Below are 22,707 nucleotides of genomic sequence, written 5' to 3'. Positions count from 1 at the left end.
GTATTGCGGGCTCCTCCAGTAGTACTATGTCCAATTTACTGAGGAACCTCCAAACTGATTTCCAGAGTGGTTGTACAAGCTTGCAATCCCACCAACAATGGAGGAGTTTCCCTCTTTCTCCACATCCTCTCCAGCACCTGCTGTCACCTGAATTTTTGATCTTAGCCATTCTGACTGGTGTGAGGTGGAATCCCAGGGTTGTTTTGATTTGCATTTCCCTGATGATTAAGGATGTTGAACATTTTTTCAACATCTCTGCCATTCAGTATTCCTCAAATGAGAAAGAATTCTTTGTTTAGCTCTGAGCCCCCTTTTTAAATGGGGTTATTTGATTTTCTGGAGTCCACCTTCTTGAATTCTTTTATTAATTGTTGATCTTAGTGCCTGTTCTGTTCAGAAAATTGTTTCCTGTTCCAGTGAATTCAAGCCTATTTTCTACTTTCTCTTCTATTAGATTTAGTGTATCTGGTTTATGTTGAGATTCTTGATCCACTGGGAATTGAGTTTTCTGTAGGGTGACAAAAATGGGTCTAGTTGTGTTCTCCTGCATGCAGACATCCATTTAGACTCGCACTATTTCCTGAAGATGCTTTCTTTTTCCATTGTATACTTTTTGGCTTCTTTGTCAAAAATCAAGTGTCCATAAGTGTGTATATTGTTTTATTTCTGTGTCTTTGATTAAACTCTATTGATTAACCTGAGTGTTTCTGTATCAATACTATGCAAGTTATCTTTGTTTGTTTTTTAAGTTTTTTTTTTCACTATTGTTTTTGTAGTTCAGCTTGCAGTCAGGGATGCCAATTCCTCCAGAGGACTTTTATTGTTCAGGATTGTTTGTTTTCACTATTCTGTGTTTTTTGTTTGTTTGTTTGTTTGTTTGTTTGTTTGTTTGTTGTATTTACATATGAATTTGAGAATTCCTCTTCAAAAGTCTGTAAAAAAAACTCTGTTAGATTTTTGATGGAAATTGCATGAACCTATGGATTGATTTGGGCAAGATGGCCATTTTCTCTGTTATCAATACCAATCCATAAGTGTGGGAGATCTTCCCATTTTCTGATACCTTCTTCAATTTCCTTCTTCAGCGACATGAGTTTCTTGCATAATCCATTATAGAAACAAACTCATACTGCTGATAAAAAACTTCTGCAAGGTGGGTGGCTATTAAATTAACCGAACAAAATCAGGATCCTTCCTTCCTACAAATGATAAGCAGATTGAGAAAGAAATTAGGGAGAAAGCACATCACAATAGTCATAAATAATGTAAACTATCTTAGTGTAACACTATCCCAGCAAGTGAAAGAATACAGTTCCTTTGTATAAGCACAGCATATTTTTCTTTTCTTCCTTTCTTTTCTTCCCCACAGGTGAGGAATCTCTAGGTTGGTTCTGTGTCATGGCTGTTGTGAGTAATGTAGTGATATATATCAGTCTGTAGGTGTCACTGTGGCATGCTGACACTGATGTCTTTGGTGTATATCTGGAATAGGTGTAACTGGATCCAAAGGCAATTCTTGTTTGGGTTTTGAAGTTCACTTTCTCCACCATCCTCACCAGCCTTTCTTGCCATGCATTTTCCTGATATTGGCCATGATGATTGCAATGAACTGGAATCTGAGCACCAGTTTTTTTTTCTCCTTGTTCTTGAGGACTAAAACCAGTAAACATTATAGATATATCACTGGTGTTTTTCTTTTGAGTATTGGTTGTTCATTTTTTCTTTTATTAGTTGCATGATTTCATGGTAATCTTTTACTTTTTTTGTAGCCTAGGAATCAATTCCATACCAAAATGTATACTGATGCACAATTTTCTTTCATTTTGTTAGCTGCTCCTTTTCTTCTTGTTATATTTGCCTAGAATGTACTTTTCAAGTTAACCTCATTCCTTTTCCTAAGAATTAAGGTTTTTTTGGGTCCTTGCCTATTTATATGCCTTGAAGCATTTTCTCCCTCATTACCTTGAGTAGCTGTCTGTTTTAGATTTGGTTTTGTGCTGTGTAAGTCAAACAGGTGTGGTTTTTCTCTTGTCTAGGAGGATTGCCAGCTTTTGCTGTCACAGGTAATGAAGAAACACTCTCTTCTTCAATCTGTTATTGACACTATTGACAGATTTCATGTCTGTCTCTGTGTTGATTTATCTCTGTGTTCTGAAGTCTATTTCACTAGTGTCCACATAATTTTCTGGCAGTTTACAGCAATTTATGGTATTTATATCATAATTTAGCTCTGGAATATAATTTGAAAGTATTTTCTTGTGATACTTTTGACATTGTGTGTTCCATGCTTGATTTCCTTGTTGTTATGGGCTCTTTTAAATTTTATGGTTGCTTTCTTAAAAAATTTCAGTTAAAATTTTTATTGTGCTGTATTTGATGAAGATTGAATTTGAAGACTGCTTTCTAGAATATAATAATTTACAGACTGTTACCTCTATTAGTATGCAAATGGAAGCACTCCCATCATTAGTGTTATTGTCCATTCCTTTCTTCAGTGTCATAAAGTATCATGGTAGAACTGTTTTGCCTCCTTGAATTTATATCACAGCATTCCTAGATTTTTAATTTCTACAATGGAAAAAAAAAAGATGTGTCCTGAGTTAGCAGTATATTCATTTTTTTCCTTATAGCAATGCTACTGAATTTGAACTATCACAGTTGTAAAACATTGTACATAACCTTTGTCTAGGGACATTTTAGGGCATTTCAGCAGTGTTTTTTTTTTCCCTATTTTTCAACCTGAGTCTCTTACACCTGACTCTCTCTCTCAGGTGTGTAGCTACAAATTTGCGAGTAGATAATATGTATACCCTTGTCTTATTCTGAAGATTTAATGAAAAAATTTTATGTTTACACTATTAACTTAATGTTTAATATATCCTTGCTCTTTCTAGAATCTTCATGGCGTAGGCCATGAATAATGTTTCATTTTTCTGTAGACTTTTTCACCTCGTTGGAAATGAGTATCACAACTGTGTGCCTAAGTCTATTCATTTGCTCTATTACATTTACTATTTTTAAGTTGTTTCATAATCCTTGCACCATGTAATCAAGCCAACCATAATGGTACTATATCCTTAATGTGCTTGCTTTTAAATGCTATAATATAATTGTTATTACTTGATTATTTTTCATCCCATGAATTTCCCGGAATTTGATGAGATTCACCTTTTATTCCTCCTACTCAGTTCTTCAAGATTCCCTACTACATCTTCTTCTAAATTCAAAAGGAGAGTGGTAGAAGGAGAGGATCACGATGGGAGGGTAGAGAAAATTCTAATAAAATGGATGTTTAATAGTGCCATGTGGAAATATATGTATATGTATATTACTACCATCAGTGTTCAGTGAATCTCTGAAATACATTTTAATATAGTATAGTATAGATCCACAACTAAGCCAAGATACTCTTATTGTTGGTCCAATCAGTTCTAGAGATAACAAAATGAATATAAACTACAGTGATTGTATTGCACTGTGCACCAGAGGTTGATATTTAAGACCCTTTTGATGAAAGCACCCATCATTTTTGTGACAGTGCATAGGAAAACACATTGGTACCGATGAGGGCATTAACAACCTGCTGGATACTTTTAATAGTCTATAACCATGCTATGCTAGTTTCTGTTGGGTAGGATAAAAAATTCTTCAAAAACATTAAGCAGTTGTGAACCAGAGAGCTACAATCATGATAGGTAAGGCATAAGTGGCCCATTGGTGGAACAGTGGCATAGATAGGATGAGGGTAACCAACCTCTTCCTTGGAGCAATAGTTTCCACTAGGAAATATGTGCTTTATGTGGTACTTTTAGATACAGGATGCTGTTGTCTGAGTTCATCATGGAAAGTGTTTCCAGCTGTATTTTACTGAGTCCTTACATATTTTTTTCTGGTAATTTTTAATATTTCATGTAATGGAGCAGTTTTATTTAAAAATTTGAGATGAAAATATATCTATATTGTCTTTCTATTTCCTTTTATTGCTGTATCCTTTACTACAAATCAATTCCTCTTTGACACTTTTTGAAATTCTTAATCTCTCTTTATTTCATGTAATTGTTGTTGTAGACATTTTATTAAAATGCATTCCTAAATGTAATCTTCTCAGTCAGTATGGAGTTATTTCTATGTACAATTTTTTTACATAAGCATTTGGCACTGGATAACTTATTGGTGTGCTCTTCCCCAGGGAAGAAGAATTTTTCTGCTCTCAGGATTCCTTAGTGGTGTGTAGTCCTTTCAGCAGGGCAGGAGCCTCAAGGGCTTTCATCTGTTTACTTTATAATGTTTACTGTTGTTGTTATTGTACAGCTCATGTTTTGGCAGCCATGCTGGTGAGACTTTCCAGGTCTAGCCTATAGTCTTACTGGGATACACATTCTCACAGCAACTCACTGAACTTCTGGCCCTTACAATTTATTCACTTCCTCTTCTGTAATAATAGTTGATCTTTACTTGCTGAAGTTGTTAAGCAGATCTATTGGTTGGGACTGTTCTTCTCAATCTGCCTTTTGAATTGCTGTGGTTTTCTCTCAGGGCCTCTGTTTATAAGAGTGTTTTTCTTAATGGGGGTGAGGACTACACTTTTCTCTGGGGCACAGGGACAGATATTTAGAGTGCAGTTGGGGATTATGCTACTGAAGTAATGTGATTGTGGTAGATTTTCCTCTAAGATTTATGATCTCTCTCATTGGCCCTGGATAGTTGTCTAGGATTCAGTACCAGGCATGCTTTCCCTCTCCTTGAGAAGATCCTAACTGTAATTAGACAGCAGTTGGATAACCGCAAGCTATGCCACAACTGCAACTTTGGGTTTCTTAGTCTTGATGCTCTTTCCTTTCCCATTCAGAACACACCTGATAATGAAGTCCTCATACTGTCCACAGTTTACTAACCATGATATGCACATTGGCTTAAGGTTTAAGCCTTCAGAGATCACACTCAAGGCTAGATTCTAGTCTTCTTCCAACAAGCATGGTGCTGATTCATGACTGTGCTCAGGCAAGTCACCTTTGGAACTGGGTGTTGTTTTTCCCAATAGACTAGCTGCCATTTCAGCCACATCCTATGAATCCCAAGGTGAGCCTGGGATAACTGCCACTGAGTAAATCAGGGATCAGCTCCCGACCTCTCCCAGTAGCTAAAGCTGTTGTAATAACCTGAGCAAGAGAATAAAGTCAACCCAGTTGATACACTAACTAACTCTTCAAGCTAATGTGACCACACATACCTCACTCAATATCAGAGCCTAAGTACCTTTAGGGTGATGCAAGTCTTTAGGAATATCTGTTCCTAAGCATAGACATTAGTGAAGATGCTAGTCAGAGTCTTATACATCACAATGTGTACAGAATGAGTGTGTTCAACTAGGGATTATAAGAAAAAACATAATCCCTCCCCGAAATTCAAGGAATTCATCTTGATTATATTAAACATCATAGATTAAAAGTAAGAAAGGTAGAATAAAGGTACAGTATTAAGGAACCTAAAGTTGTAATAAATATGTTAGCAAAAAATCATAAACAAGGAGGCAAAATCACATCATTCACCTAAGAACAAATTTGAGAACAGGTGGGGAAATATTTCAGATTAACTGGTATAAGAGGGTAATGCCATAAAGGTCTGTAGTTCTCTTAAGTCACTTAGAGTCCTGAACAAGTCTTTGCTAATAAGTTTTCTGTAGTTCTTCTTGGGATTACATATGGCTCACCATCTGTTTTGTCTCATATGCAGGAGAAGACTGACAATACAGAACAGTATATGACTGTTCCTGTGTATTTTTTAGGCTATCAACATCATTCCCTCCATACTATATGAACCCCCTTTCTAACAGTCTTCTTAGTAATGTGCTATCTGACATCACCAATACATCATCTCTGTTTCCATGAGAGATATATGGTGGCATCTACAGATCCATCAATTCTGAAAAAAAATTTAAGACTTTAGTAGCATATTGCTAAAGGGTGATTAGATGCAATTTCATGAAAAATCTAAAATAAAAATATTTTCTCAGACAAATTCAAAGAAACAGACAAAAATAAGGAAATCCATTCTTTCTAGTAATAACCACTGCTTTATTATTACTAAGGAATATTAGTTTGTAAAATTTTGGGTTTTCTTGGGACCTTTTCATACACATTATTTATCCAACATCTACATCTTCTTTTTAAAATTATAATGTATATTCTTCACTCATTTACTTTATATTATGCTAACTGACCCTCCCTTTCAGCCCTCATACAATACTTCCTCCCTCCAATCCTTCTCTTTTGAGAGTGTGGAGGCCCCTGCGTATCTTTCCACCCTGACACTTCAAGTCTCTGCAAGGCTAGATGCCTCTTTTCCCACTGAGGAGATTAAAAGCAGCACAGCTAGAAGAATATATCCCACATACAGGCAAGAAGTTTCAGGATAGCCCCTGTTCCAGTTGTTCAGAACCCACAGGCATACCAATCTGGATATGGGCTACATATTTGCAGGAAGACCTAGGTCCAGCCTGTGTATATTGTATGGTTGGTGGTTCAGTCCCTTAAGAGGCCCAAGGGTTAGTTGATTCTGTCAGTCTTCCTGTGGCGTTCCTGTCACCCAGGTGGCCTGCTATCTTTCTTCCTATTCATCCATGAGTTCCTATCTCCATCTACTGTTTAGCTGCGCTACCTGTATCTGTCTGAGTCAGCTACTTTTAATTATTGTTTTAGAGGCAATTATTTTATAATTCAATTGTAGGTTACTGTATGTGCATGCACATGTGTGCGCATGTGTATGTTTGTGCTTAAACATGTTTGTTTGTGTGTTTGTGGTTTATGTAGTCAGTGTGTATACCCATATGTGTTGTGTATGTGATTGCACCATTGTAGTTATGAAAGACAATGTTACATGCCATGAATCTAGAGTTATAATTGGTCCTGAGCTGCCCCACTTAGGTTCTGGAATCAATCTCAGATTCTCTTCAAGAGCAGTGTGTATTCTCCACTAATGAGCCATCCCTCCGTTGATGTCTTTAAGCATCGTATTAACCACTGAACATTTAGCACTTTGCACATATGTCAGTTGGATCCTATATAAAAGGATGTTCTCTTGTTGTGAGGCATTTTTATCCATGTCTTGAAAATTCACGATTTTAACATATCCCCATAAATATTGTCCTTAATATTTTGTGGTAATAGTTTAAGTGGAAAATGATAGTGGCTAAATAGACTTTCAGAATGACACCTCAGCATGTCTTGGTATTGAGAGATTTTGACCATGCAGGGGTTTATTGCTGTAGATGTCTGAACTGTGCCCACATATCCACAACTTGAAAGTACCTGGAGGGAAGCAGACATTCAAGATATTCAAGGTTTTTCCATCTTAGCATGGGACACCATGGCACATATCACAGTAAGAACCAGTAGAATTGGAGGATGATACAGAATTAAGTGATTCCCAATGGAAGTACTTTGTGGGAATGCCAGGTTTGAGGATCTAAGCATCTATTTCCTGATTTCATGCCTAAGTCATATACTAAGTGAGATGCAGCTTGCCTGCTTACAAAGTGGAATGCTGATGAGGAATATCTTGACATGATCTGTCACAAAACCATCTGGGTATGAGTAGGCATGGCATCCCATCTCCAGCGACTGTCTCACAGGCTGGGATAGAGCTCAGGCTCAGAATAAAAGGACTGATGGACAGGGTCCTTCCATCCACTCTCTGACTGAGATACTGACAGATCTTGTGCTTCCCTTCATCTTGGTAAGTGTTTCCTGGAGGTAAGGGCAGAGACTTCAGAGTGGACTTGGACTAGTCCATAGTAGACTCTGGGATGTATCCTTCCCACTTCTGACCACATCGATATAGCAGAAAACATGGTGAAGTCTGAGAGATGAGACAATGTTCTCTGTGACAGTAACTAGCCACAGCCTTGATACTATGAGAATCTGAAAAGCTTTGGGTACTTTGACTCTGGCGAATACTATGTACCTTCGATTTCTAGACTGCTTAGGATGGTATATTCAGCATAGATAACTGTGTATCTAGAGTGGTTAAAAGGGGTAATTTGATTTTGATGAAAATGTTTCCCTTCCCTGGCACTGAAAAAAATAGAGCAAAGAAAGTCAACAGGGTCTCAGTTTGGCTTGGGAAAGGAGCCCAGTTTCTGGGATCTCTTCACATATTTCTCTGATCACCAGGACACCACCAGTGTGACACTGATCTTTTTACCCTTAGCTAGAGAAGATGGTAGTTTGGATACATCTGACCTCTCATCTCACAGCATGGGCTAGTGTTCCTAGGGGGAATGAACAGAGTCTACATATTTTTCTGTCATGTGCTGAGCTTACTCCATAAATGTGCTAGAAGGTCTTTTCAAATACTAACCTTAAGCTAATCTTCTTCTGTTTATGACTGTCATCTCTTTTACAGCTATTTATCTTAGAAATAGAACATATATTTGCACGTGTGAAGACTAAGAATAGCAAACCTGTCTAAGTATCACCAGATATTTATTTAGTGCTTCTGGATTTTAGATAATTGTATCTTGCTTCTGGATTTTAGATAACTGTATCTAGTGTGCATAGATTTCTGATATTTAAAGACAGGATGAACAGAATGTGAAAATCTGAGTACATTACAAATGAAATGACTATGAATGGTGTTTCTATGATGATCACTAATGCTTCTGTGGGGCCAGGATATTCAGGTTACTACAGTGCCTGATATCTAACATATCTATGATTCTTTCACAGCTCCTGAACACCCCCAGCTGAGATGTCTTGCCAGCAGAGCCAGCAGCAGTGTCAGGCCCCTGCCAAGTGCCCTCCCAAGTGCCAGACCCCAAAATGCCCTCCAAAATGCCCCCCTAAATGCCCTCCCAAGTGCCCCCCTGTGTCTTCATGCTGTAGCTTGGGTTCTGGGGGTTGCTGTGGCTCCAGCTCTGGGGGCTGCTGCAGCTCTGGAGGCTGCTGCAGCTCTGGGGGATGCTGCAGTTCTGGGGGTGGAGGCTGCTGTCTGAGCCACCACAGACCCCGCAGATCTCTTCGTCGCCATCGTCACAGCTCTGGGTGCTGTAGCAGTGGTGGCAGCAGTGGCTGCTGTGACAGCAGTGGCTGCTGTGGCAGTAGTGGCTGCTGTGGCAGTAGCCAGCAGTCTGGGGACTGCTGCTGACCTGGGTGAGGAAGACTTCAGACAAATGGTGCAGGAGGAGCACATGCTCAGAAGACTCTCCATTGCCCGATGTCCTCTCCTCCTGCTTCCCTCCTTGTTCTGTCCTCTGAGGTGCTGAAATCTCCTGGGAAATGTTCTGAATTGTCCTCATGAAATGACAATGACCATTTGACTCTTTGTTATAAATTAAACAAACCTTGACGACCATGCCTGACAAGACCATTGTTTTTCTTTCTTTCTTTTTTTGGGGGGGGGGTACATACTGCTTTTCATAACATAGTCATCTTTTCGTTCAAACAGTGTGGTATCTAGACCAATTGTCCTCTCTTAGATATGTATGTATTTCATATGATATGATAATAACTTCTGTACTCTACCTGTAAAAACATTTTTTTTTATTTTTAAATGATCAGTTATCACAATTACAAAAGTGCGGGGCTAACTTCATGTCCAGGGAGTTGTTGGTACATGCTCTCTATTAGACAGTCATTAGGAGGACCAGGATTCTAAGCTCAGATTAAATGAGAACAATCAGTACACTGGTCAATCATTTCTTTCCTCTTTATTTCTTGGTGGTCTCTTGTAAACAAAGTTGTTACACAGAAATGCAGAAACTTACATTTTTCTTCAAGTCATTTTGCTCTTGTAACTTACATGCTATAGCGTGGGAACTTCTGGCCAGCTGACCATTGGCAGTGCTACCATCCTTCCCCTGTTACTGCCTGCTGAAATCTTCACAGATGAAGAGTCCATTAGCAGATAGAGAAACGTTTGGAAGCCTTTTCATGTCTGCTTCCTACTTCTTTGTTGTAATTTAGCACAAGTCACTGGAGTGGTACTTGGACAAAGTTGTCTTTGATCCAGTAGTTTGCTTCAGGTTTCTAACTCTGTCCTCTGTCCTTAGTAGGAAAGAGACTTTGTTAATATTTACCACTGTCACTCCCACAGAAAGGGATTATCTGAGCTCTCACTCTATCAGATCCTAATGTCCAGTTCTCTTAAATGTATCTGAAAATGTCCCTGCAATATATAATTACATTGCTATGTATAATTTAAGCAAAATAAATTTCATAAATTTAAAGGTAAATGTAAACTATTTTTGCACAATACTTAGAGTGTATGCCACAAAGAACAATGTACACACTGAATAATGTTGAGAACTCACCACTTGCAATTTGAACAACTCATACAATGGCATAACTTCAGTACATTATATAAAAAAAATATGATAAACATAATTTCAATAAAATATAATCATGTATGGTAAAACTCAAAATTAACTGGCAGTACGTTTTATTTTGAAGCGGTATAATGCATATACCTTCTTTATAGGAGAGAAAATGTACATTACTTCTCTTCCCTATATCAAATTTCAATGTAATGTTATAACAGAGTCTGCCCATTTCCTTGCAAATTAATTAGTCATTTTTAGGACAAAATATATTTCCTTTTCACTTTTTTACTTACAGCTTAAATCCTGTCCCAACTCCCAGAATCTCTGTGTTTTCGCCCACATCCCATCTCCTTTTAGAGGATGGGGACCCACTAGTTACCTTCCCATCCTGAACATCACCACTCTGCAAAATTAGCCACATCATCTACCATTAGGACCAGGCAAGAGAACCCTGTTATAGAAAGGATGGGAGCCAACCATTGGACTAAGTGTGGGTCCCCAATGAAGGAGTTAGAGAAAGGACTAAAGGAACTGTAGGGATTTGCAACTCCAAAGGAGGAACAACAATATCAAACAACCAGATCCCCTAGAGCTCCAGGGACTAAACCACCAACTAAAGTGTGCACATGGAGCAACCCATGGCTCCATCCACATATATAGCAGAGGATGGCCATGTCTGGCATCAATGGGAGAGAGGCCCTTGGTCCTGTGAAGGCTCTATGCCCCAGTGTAGGGGAATTCCAGGACAGGAAAGTGGAAATGTGTGGGTGGATGAGCACCCTCATAGAAGCATGAGGACAGGTTATGGGACAGAGCTTTTTAAGAGGGGAAACCAGGAATGGGAATAACATTTGAAATGTAAATAAAATATCTAATAGGAATAACAGTAGGAATATAGTCAAAATCTTGAAAGTATCATTTATTGCATCAATAACCTTCTTAAAATTTTTAATTAAAAACAAAAAAGGATTCCAGAGTCAGGCTATAGCTTTAGGGAAAGCTTCTGCTCCAGTTATTGGTGGACTCATATGGAGACTCAGTTAAATGTCTGCTATATATATGTCAAGGCCTTCTGTCCAACCAGTGTATATTGTTTGATTTGTGCCTCAGTCTCTGAGAGCTCCCAGGGGCCCATGTAGTAGTCTTTTTTTTTTTTTTTTTTTTTTTTTGTCTTCTGGTGAAGATTCTATCCACTACAGGGCCTTCAAACCATCCCCAAATTCTTCCATTAGCATCCGGAAGCTCTGTTCAATGTTGGCTGTGGGTATCTGCATCTGTTTCAGTCAGCTGTTGGGTAGAGCCTCCCAGCGGACAGCTCTGATAGGCTCCTGTATGCAAGTATAACAGACTGCCATTAATAGATTCAGGGCCTGGTGCTTGCCTATGGGATGCTCTCAAGTTGGGCCGGTTATTGGTTGGCCATTCTGTCAGTCTCAGCTCCATCTTTGTTCCAGCACTTCTTTTTAGACTAGACAAATTTGGGATTGAAAGTATTGTGGATGGATTAATGTTCTTATCTCTCTACTGTGGGAACTGCCTAGTTATTTCAGGTTCCATGTCCCCACTACTAGGCATCTTGGTTAAGGTCACCCACACTGAGTCCTCGGATCCTAATGCAGTCCTGTACTACCAATTCCACAACCTACATAATAGGAAGCTACATATTTCCATTAATTCTCCTGGCCCTCTGGCCCTCTCTCTTGTCTCTTCCCACGCCTGATCCTAACCCCCCCATTACCTTTCCCATCCACTCTATCACCTATGTCTCTTACTCCTTCTACCTCCTATAAATATTTTAGTGCCATTTTAAGCTGTATTCAACCTTCCTCACTTGGACCTTCCTTCTTTAAGTTCTTTGGGCCTGTGGGGTGTGTCATAAGTTGTCTGTACATTTTTGGCTAATATCTACTTACCAGTGAGTACATACCATGCTTTTTATTTTGAGTCTGTTACCTCACTGAGGATGATATTTTCTAGTTCCATTTAATTGACTGGAAAATTCATGATGTACTTGTTTTTAATTGCTGAATAGTATTATTCCATTCTGTAAATGTACCACATCTTCTGTACCCATTCTTCACTTGAGGGACATCTGGGTTCCATCTAGCTTCTGGGTATTACAAATAAGGCTGCTATGAAAATAATGGAGCATATGTCATTGTGATATGGTGGAGCGTCTCTCAGGTGTACATCCATGAACAGTATAGCTGAGTTGTCACATAGAACTACTACCAGCTTTCTGAGAAAAATCCAGATTGGTTTTCTGAGTAGTTGTTCAAGTTTGCAATGCCAATAGAAATGGAGGAGTGTTCCCCTTTCTCCACAACCTAGCCAGCATATGCTGTCACTTGAGTATTTGATTTTAGCCATTCTAATTGTAATAATCTTAGGTCATTTTGATTTGCATTTCACTGATAACTGAGGATGTTGACCATTTCCTTAAGTGCTTCTCAGCCATTTGAGTTTCCCCTTTAGATAGTCCATTGCTTAGTACTGTACACAGTTTTTTATTGGGTTACTTGATTTGATAGTGTCTAACTTCTTTAGTTTTATATATATTTTATATATTCACCCTCTGTCAGATGAAGGGTTGCTGAAGGTCTTTTTCAAATCTGTAAGCTGCCATTTTGCCCTAATGATAGTGCCCTTTGCCTTACAGAACCTTTTCAGTTTCATGAGGTCACATTTATTAATTGTTGATCTTAGTGCTTGTTCTGTTCAGAAAATTTTCTCCTGTACCAATGAATTCAAGCCTATTTTCAACTTTCTCTTCCATTAGCCTTAGTGTATCTGGTTTTATATTGAGTTTCTTGATCCACTTGGAATTGAGTTCTTTGCAGGGTTATTAATATGGGTCTATTTGCATTCTTCTGCATGAAGTCCTCCACTTAGACCAGTAGTATTTCCTGAAGATGCTTTGATTTTTTTCCATTGTATGTTTTTGTCTTCTGTGTTAAAAATCAAGTGTCTAGAGTTGTATAAGTTTATTTCTAGGTGTTCTTGTCTGTTCAATATAGCACTTGAAGTTCTAGCTACAGCAATAAGACAAGAAATGTAGACCAGGTGCTGCAGATTTAAAAGGAAGAAGTAAACATATCACTGTGCATGTTAAGCCACTCCAAAAATTTTAATAGAGAACTCCTACTGCTGATAAACAGCTTCTGCAAGTGGATGGATATTAAATTAACTGAAAAAATTAGGATCCTTTTTTCCTACAAATGATAAGCATATTGAGAATGAAATTAGGGGGAAAACACAAGACAATAGCTGCAAATAATGTAAAATATATTAGTGCAACTCTAACCAAGCAAGTGAAAGAATACATTTCCTTTGTATAAGCACAGAATATTTTTCTTTTGTTTTCTTTCTTTCTTTTCTTCCCCACAGATGAGGAATCTCTAGGTTGGTTCTTTATCCTGGCTGTTATGAATAATGCAATGATACGTATCAGTCTGTAGGTGTCACTGTGGTATGCTGACTCTGATGTCTTTGGTGTATACCTGGAATTGGTGTAACTGGATCCAAAGGCAATTCTTGTTTGGGTTTTGAGGTTCATTTTCTCCACCGTCCTCACCAACATTTCGTGCCATTGATTCTCATTGTAGAGGCCATGATGATTGCTGTGAGCTGGAATCTGAGCACTAGTCTCTTTTACATGTTCCTGATACCTAAAGACAGTAAACATTTTCCATATATTGCTGGTTATTTTTCCTTTAAGTACTGGTTGTTCATTTTTCCGTTTATTAGTTGCATGATTCATGGTAATCTTTTACTTGTTTTGTAGTCCAGGCAACAATTCCCTACCAAATGTATACTGATTCACAGTTTTCTTTCATTTTGTTAGCTGCTCCTTGTTACATTTGGCTAGAATGCACTTTTAAAGTTAACTCATTCATAATTCCTTTTCTGGAGAATGAAGTTTGTTTTAGAAAGTTCTTGCCTATTTATATGTCTTGAAGGATTTTCTCTCTCATTGCCTTGAGTGGTTGTCAGTCTTAGAGTTGATTTTGTGCAGTGTAAGTGAAACAGGTGTGGCTTTTCTCTTGTCTATGAGGATTCCCAGCTTTTGCTGTCCCAGGAAATGAATTGACACTGTCTTCTTGCACGTGTATTACTGACAATTTTGTTAAACATTTCATGTCCTTCTGGGTTGATTTATCTCTGTGTTCTGAAGTCTACTTAACTGGTGTACACATTATTTTCTAGCATTACACCAATTCATGCTATTTTATTTAATAATTTAGTTCTGTAATATAATTTGAAAGTAGGCATTGTGTTCCTTTTGCTATTGTGCTTTCCATGCTTGATTTCCTTGTTGGTGTGGGCTCTATTACATACCATGTAAGTGTCATGATTGCTTTCTTAAATTTCAGTTGAAATTTCTATGGGCTGCATTTGGTGTAGACTGAGTTGAACTTGAAGACTGCTTTCTATAATATAATAATTTTTACAATATTAATTCTACTAGTATGCAAATACAAGCCCTCCCATCATTAATGTTATAATGCATTCCTTTCTTCAGTGTCACAAAGTATCATTGTTGAACTCTTTTGCCCTCTTGAATTTATTTCATGGCATTCTTAGGTTTTTTAAGTTCTAGCATGGAAAAAGGATGTATCCTGATTTCTTTAACAGTACACTCAGTTTCCTCTCATTGCAATGATACTGAATTTGAAATATCTCACTTGTAAAACATTGTATATGACATTTTCTAAGTTCATTTTAGGACATTTCAACAGAGGTTATTTTTTCCAGTATTTCCACCCGAATCCTTCCTCCTGCCCCCCTCAGTCTTCTAGCTACAAATTTAAGAGTAGAGAAAGTGTAACAGCCTTGTCTTATTCTCAAATTTTAGTGAAATATTTTCATTTTCACACTATTAACTTAATGTTTGATATATCCTTGCCTTTTCTAGAAACCTCATGGCATGGGACGTGAATGATGTTTCATTTTTTTGTAGCTTTTTTTACCTCATTGCAGATGAGTATCACAACTGTGTGCCTAAGTCTATTTATATTCTCTATTGCATTTACTAAATTGTTTCAGAATCCTTGTATCTATGAAGTCAAGCCAACCATGATGGTCCTATTGCTTTAATGTTCTTGTTATTCCATTTTTTAATATAACTTTTATTATTTATTTTTTGTCCCATGGATTTCCTGGTGTTTGATGTTATGCATTCTTTATTCCTCCTACTAAGTCCTTCAAGGGCCCTACAACTAAGATGAGATATTTATATTGTTGATTAAATCTGTTCCAGAGGTCACAAAAAGAACATAAACTACTGAGATTGTTTTGGGCTGTACACCAGAGGTTAATATTTAAGACCATTTTGGTTAAAGCACCAATCACTTTTGTTACAGTGCATAGGGAAACACATTGATACCGAAGGGGGCATTGACCAGCTGTGAATCCAGAGAGATACAATCATGATAGGTATTGCATAATTCGCCCACTGGTGCAATAGTGGCCTAGATAGTATGAGGGAAATGAAACTCTTCCTTGGAGGAATAATATCAAATAAGAAATTTGTCCTTAGAAAGAGAATATTGGTGTCTGAGCTCATTATGGAAATGGTATTTCAGTTGTATTTTACTGAGTCCTTATGCATTTTTGTGGCAACTTTTAATATTACATGCAATGGAGCAGTTCTTGAAAATTTGAGATTATAGTGCATCTACATTGTCTTCTTATTTTCTTTTATTGCTTTAGCCTCTACCACATATCCATCCGTCCTTGGTCCTTTTCAAACTCTTAATCACTCTATTTTCCCTGAAATTATTTTCCAGACATTCTAATTAAAATGCATTCCTAAATGTAACCTTCTCAGTCAGTATGGAGTTATTTCTATGTACATTTTTATAGGTAAGCATTTGGCACTGGATAACTTATTGGTGTGCTCTTCCCCAGGGAGGAAGAATTTTTCTGCTCTCAGGGTTCCTTAGTGGCTTGTAGTCCTTTCAGCAGGGCAGGAGCCTCAAGGACTTTCATCTGTTTACTTTATAATGTTTACTGTTGTTATTGTTCAGCTCATGTTTAGGCAGCCATGCTGGTAAGGTTTCTTGGGTCCAGCCTATAGTCTTAGTGGGAGGCACATTCTCACAGCAACTCACTGTACTTCTGGCCCTTACAATTTATTCACTTGTTCCTCTATAATGATGGTTGACCTTTACTTGCTGAAGTTGTTAAGCAGATCTATTGGTTGGGACTGATCTTCTCAATCTGCCTTTTGAATTGCTGTGGTTTTCTTTCAGGGCCTCTTTTTATAAGAGTGTTTTCTTAATGGGGGGTGAGAACTATACTTTTCTCTGGGGTATAGGGAGAAATATTTAGAGTGCAGTAGGGAATTATGCTACTGAAGTAATGTGATTGTGGTAAGTTTTCCTCAAGGATTTATGACTTCATTGGCCCTGGATAGTTGTCTAGGATTCAGTACCAGACATGCTTCCCCACTCCTTGAGCAGATCCTAACTGTAATTAGAAAGCAGTTGGGTAACCACAAGCTATGCCACAACTGCAGCCTTTGGTTTCTTAGACTTGATCCTCCTTCTTGTTTCTCTCAGGACACACTTGATGACTGAAAACATCAAACTATCCACAGTTTACTAACAATGATATTCACATTGGCTTGAGGTTTAAGTCTCCAGAGATCATACTCAAGTCTAGATTCTCATCTTCATACATAGCTATGCTCAGGCAAGTCAGTTTAGGACCTGGGTGTTGCCTTGCCCAGTGGCACATATGTGGTCTAGCTGCCATGTCAGCCACATCATCCTAGAAATCCCAAGGTGAGCCTGGCATAACTGCTCCTGGGTAAATCAGGGATCAGTTCCTGACCTCTCCCAGTAACTAAAGCTGTTGTAATAACCTGAACAAGAAAAGAAAGTCAACCCAGTTGAAACAGTGAATAATTCTTCAAGGTAATGTGACCATACATACCTCACTCTGCCTCAGTGGTTAGGTTCCTTTAGGGTGATGCAAGTATTTAGGAATATCTGTTCCTAAGCATAGACATCAATGAAAATGCTCATCAGAGGCTTATACATCATTAAGTATTTACAGCATGAATGTGTTCAACTAGGGATTAAAAGAAAAAACATAAACCCCCCAAAGTTCAAGGAATTCATCTTGATTATATTAAACATCATAGATTAAAAGAAAGAAAGGTGTCATCAAAGTACATTATTAAGGCACCTAAAGTTGCAATGAACATTTTATTGAAAATCATAAACAAAGAGCCAAATATCACATCATTTGCCTAAGAACAAATTTGAGAGCAGATGGGAAAATATGTCAGATTAACTCGCATAAGAGGGTAATATCATAAAGGTCTTTATTTCTCTTAAATGACATTCAGTCTTGAACAAGTCTTTGCTAATGTGTTTGTTGTATTTCTTCTTGGGAGTGCATATGGCTCATTAGATCTTTTGTCTCATTGAGTAGACTGTCAATACATCATAGCATATGACTGTTCCTGTATTTTTTAATAGGTTATCCACATCATTATTTCCACAACATACTAACCCTTTTCCTAACTTCTTTTAATGTGCCATCTGACATTACCAGTAATCACATTGTGTTTCCATGAGACATGTGTGGTGGCTTCTACAGATCAATCAATATTGGAAAATAAAAGACTAGTGTATCATATTCCTAAAGGAGAATTAGATGAAAATTCATGAGATGTCTACTATAAAAGAATTTTCTGGGACAAAGGCTAAGAAAACCACAAAAATAAAGAAACATATTCTCTGTGGTAATAACTACTGCTTCATTATTATTAAGGAATATTAGTTTGCTTAATTTTGGGTTTCTTTGAGAACTTTTCATACAAATTACTTATTCCACATCTCCATCTTTTTTAAATTATAATTTATGCTTTTTACTTATTTACTTTATGCCCTGGTCACTGACACTCCATTTCAGCCTCCACACAATACTTTCTCCATCCCTCCTACCCTTCTCTTCTGAGAGGGTGGAGGCTTCTATGTATCTCTCCCACACTGGCATCTTAAGTTTTTGCAAGTCTAGGTGCCTCCTCTCCCACTGAGGCCATAAAAAGTAACACAGTTAGAAGAACATATCTCACATGCAGTAAAGAACTTTTGGGATAGCCCATGTTCCAGTTGTTCAGAACCCACAGGGAGACCAAGCTGGACATTGGCTACGTATCTGCAGGAAGGCCTAGGACCAGCCTCTGTATGTTATTTGCTTGGTTGTTCTGTCTCTCAGAGCCCCAAAGGTTAGTTGATTCTATTACTCTTCCTATGGATTTCCTGTACCCCTGGTGGCCTGCTATCCTTCTTCCTATTCATCCATGAGTCCCCAGTCTCCATTCACTGTCTCACTGTGGCTGCCTGAGTCAGCTGCTTTTAATTACTGTTTAAGAGGCAAATGTTTTATATTTTAATTGTATGTTTCAGCCTGTTTGTGTGTATTTGTATTTTATTTGGTCAGTGTGTACAGCCATCTGTGTTTGTGTGTGTATGTTTGTAAAAATTTAGTTAAGAAGAGGGTTTTATATGCCATGAATCTAGAGTTACAATTGGTACTGAGCCGCCCCACTTAGATGCTAGGAAATAATCTTAGTTCCTCTTCAGTGTAGATTCTCCATTGATAAGGAATCTCTAAATTGATGTGTTTAAACACCATATTACCCACTGCGCATTTAGCAATTTGCACATATGTCAGTTGTAAACCATATAAAAGGATGATCTTTTGTTAGACATTTTTATCCATGTCTTGAAATTTCATTGATTTTTATATATTTTCATAAATATTATCCTAATATTCCATGGTAATGGTTTAAATGGAAAATAATACTGACTAAATAGACTTTCAGAATGATACCTGAACATGTCTTGGTGCTCACCAGATCCATCATGAAGGGTTTTACTGCTTTTGATTTCTAGAATGTATCCACATAGGCACAGCTGTGAAAGAACAGGGATGGAAGGAGACATGCAAAAATTTCAATATTTTGTTTTTATCTTTTTCTTTTCTTTCGTCCCCCCCCCTTTTTTTTAGCTTAGCATGGGTTACCCACTGCAGATATCACTGTAAGAGCCAGCAGAAAAGTAACATGATGAAGAAATGAGTGGTTCCACATGTGAAATGCACTCACTGATAAGTGGATATTAGGCCAGAAGCTGGGAATATCCAAGATACAATTTGCAAAACACATGAAACTCAAGAAGAAGGAAGACCAAAGTGTGAATACTTCGATTCTTCTTAGAAGGGGGAACAAAATACCCATGGAAGGAGTCACAAAGACAAAGTGTGAAGCAGAGACTGAAGGAATGAGCCTCCAGAGACTGCCCCACCTTGAGATCTATCCCATAAACAACTACCAAAACCAGACACTATTGTGGATGCCAACAAGAGCTTGTTGACAGGAACCTGATATAGCTGTCTCCTGAGAGGATCTGCCAGTGCCTGACAAATAAAAAAGTGGATGCTCACAGTCATCCATTGGGCAGAAAACAATCCCCAATACAGGAGCTAGAGAAAGTACTCAGGGAGCTGAATAGGTTTGTAGCCCCACAGTAGGAACAACAATATGAACTAACCAGTACCCCCCCAGTGCTCCCTGGGACTAAACCACCAACCAAAGAAAACACATGGTGGGACTCATGGCTCCAGCTGCATATGGCAGAGGATGACCTAGTTGATGATCAATGGGAGGAGAGGCCCTTGGTCCTGTGAATGTTATATGCCCCAGTATAGGGGAATGCCAGGGCCAAGAAGCAGGAGTGGCTGAGTTGTTGAGCATGGGGAGGGGGGAAGGGACAGGGGGTTTTTGGATGGGAGACTAGGAAAAGGGGTAACATTTGAAATGTAAATAAAGAAAATATCTAATAAAAAAGAAATGAGTGGTTCTTATGTAGATACTCTGTAGGAATACCAGGTTTAAGGGTATATGAATCCACTTCCTCATTGCATGCCTGTCATGCCTTAAGATAGATGCAGCTAGCCTGCCCTCAAAGATAAAGGCTGATGAGGAATATCTTGTAATGGTCTGTCAGAAAACCATGTGGGTGTCAGTAGGCATGGAATTCCGTCTCCAGTCACTGTCTCACAGGCTGGTATAGAGCTCAGGCTCAGAATAAAAGGACCGATGGACAGGCTGCTTCCATCCATTCACTGGCTGACTGAGATACCCACAGGTCTTGTGCTTCCCTTCATCTTGGTAAGTGTTTACTGGAGCTAAGGGCAGAGACTGCACAGTGGAGCTGGACTAGAGCTGGATTGACTCTGGAATGATCTGCCCTTCTTGTGGCCACATTGATATATCATAAATAATGGTGAAATCTGAGGGATGAGGCAATGGTGTCTGTGACAGTAAGTAGCCACACCATTGATGCTAAGAGAGACTGAAAAGCTCTGTATATTTTGGCACTGGAAAATACTATGTACCTTCAGTTTATAGGAATGCTTAGGATGGGATATATAGCACAGATAATTGTGCATCTAGTCAGGTTACCAAGGGTAATTTGGTTTCTGGTGAAAATGTTTCCCCTCCCTGGCACTGAAGAAATAGAGCAAGGAAAGCCAACAGTGTCTCAGTTTGGCTTGGCAAAGAAAGAACCCTGTTTCTGGGATCTGTTCACTCATTTCTCTGATCAACAGGACACCACCAGCGTGACACTGACCTTTCTACCCTTAGCTAGAGCAGACGGTAATTTGGATACATCTGACCTCTCTTCTCACATCATGGGCATCAGTTTCTAGGAGGACTGAACAGGGTTTACCTATTTTTCTCTGAGTCTGAGTTTATTGCTCAATGTGCTAGAAGGTCCTTGGAAATACTGACCTTAAACTAAGATCTCCTTCAGGTCATGATTGTTCCCCCTTTAACAACTAGTTATCTCTGAAACAGTATGTATACTTGCATGTATAAAGACTAAGAATAGGGTGGGAAAGAAGGATCAGCAGTTAAGAGCATTGACTTCCAGAGGTCCGAGTTCAATTCCTAGCAACCACGTGGTGGCTCACAACCATCTGGCATAGGTTCCAATCCACTTTTCTGGTGTGTGTCTGAAGATAGCTGCAGAGTAGTCATATTAAGAAGAATAAATAAATTTTAAAAAAATGACTAAGTCTAGCACACCTATCTAACATTCAGCAGATATTAATTTAGTGCTGCTGGAGTTAGATAACTGTATTTCATGTGCATGGATTTCTGATATTTAAATACAAGATCAACAGGATGTTTCATTCTGACTATAGTATAAATGAAATGACTATGAATCGTGTTTCTATGATGATCACTAATGCTTTTGTGGGGCCAGCATTGATCAGGTTATCATAGTGCCTGGTGTCTGACATATCCATGATTCTCTCACAGCTCCTGAACACCCACAGTTGAGATGTCCTGCCAGCAGAGCCAGCAGCAGTGCCAGGCCCCTGCCAAGTGCCCTCCCAAGTGCCAGACCCCAAAGTGTCCTCCAAAATGCCCCCCTAAATGCCCTCCCAAGTGCCCCCAGGTGTCTTCGTGCTGTAGCTTGGGTTCTGGGGGTTGCTGTGGCTCCAGCTCTGGGGGCTGCTGTAGCCTGGGTTCTGGGGGCTGCTGCAGCTCTGGGGGTGGAGGCTGCTGTCTGAGCCACCACAGACCCCGCAGATCTCTTCGTCGCCATCGTCACAGCTCTGGGTGCTGTAGCAGTGGTGGCAGCAGTGGCTGCTGTGACAGCAGTGGCTGCTGTGGCAGTAGTGGCTGCTGTGGCAGTAGCCAGCAGTCTGGGGACTGCTGCTGACCTGGGTGAGGAAGACTTCAGACAAATGGTGCAGGAGGAGCACATGCTCAGAAGACTCTCCATTGCCTGATGTCCTCTCCTCCTGCTTCCCTCCTGTTCTGCCCTCTGAGGTGCTGAAATCTCCTGGGAAATGTTCTGCATTGTCCTCATGAAATGACAATGACCATTTGACTATTTGTTATAAATTAAAAAAAAACCTTGACAACCATTTCTGACAAGACCATTGTTTTCCTTTTTCTTTTCTTGGCACACACTGCTTCTCATAATGTAGTCATCTTTTCCTTCAAACAGATTGAGCAATTGTACTCTTTTAGAATGTATTTCCTCTGATGTTATACTAAGTTCTGTACTGTATCTGTATGAACGTCCTCTCCCTTTGTAATAGTAAATTTGGTGTGAAAATGTAGAAATAGCAATCCCTCCCCACATTTTTTTATTATTCATTTATTATTGATCATTCCTATAGTTTACATTTCAAGTGATATCCCACTTCCTAGTTACCTACTCCACTATTGCCCGCGCTTTTGTTCCCCCTGGTAAGAACACGCTCAGGGCAACTGGAATCTTCTGCGGTACAAGCTTTATTGCTTACCCCTTCAGGAGCCAGTGGAGAAGAGAGCGCCAGAGAGAGAGAGA

Source organism: Mus caroli, chromosome 3 (genome assembly GCF_900094665.2).
Source record: "Mus caroli chromosome 3, CAROLI_EIJ_v1.1, whole genome shotgun sequence".
Taxonomy (NCBI): domain Eukaryota; kingdom Metazoa; phylum Chordata; class Mammalia; order Rodentia; family Muridae; genus Mus; species Mus caroli.
This window is presented reverse-complemented; position numbering follows the sequence as displayed.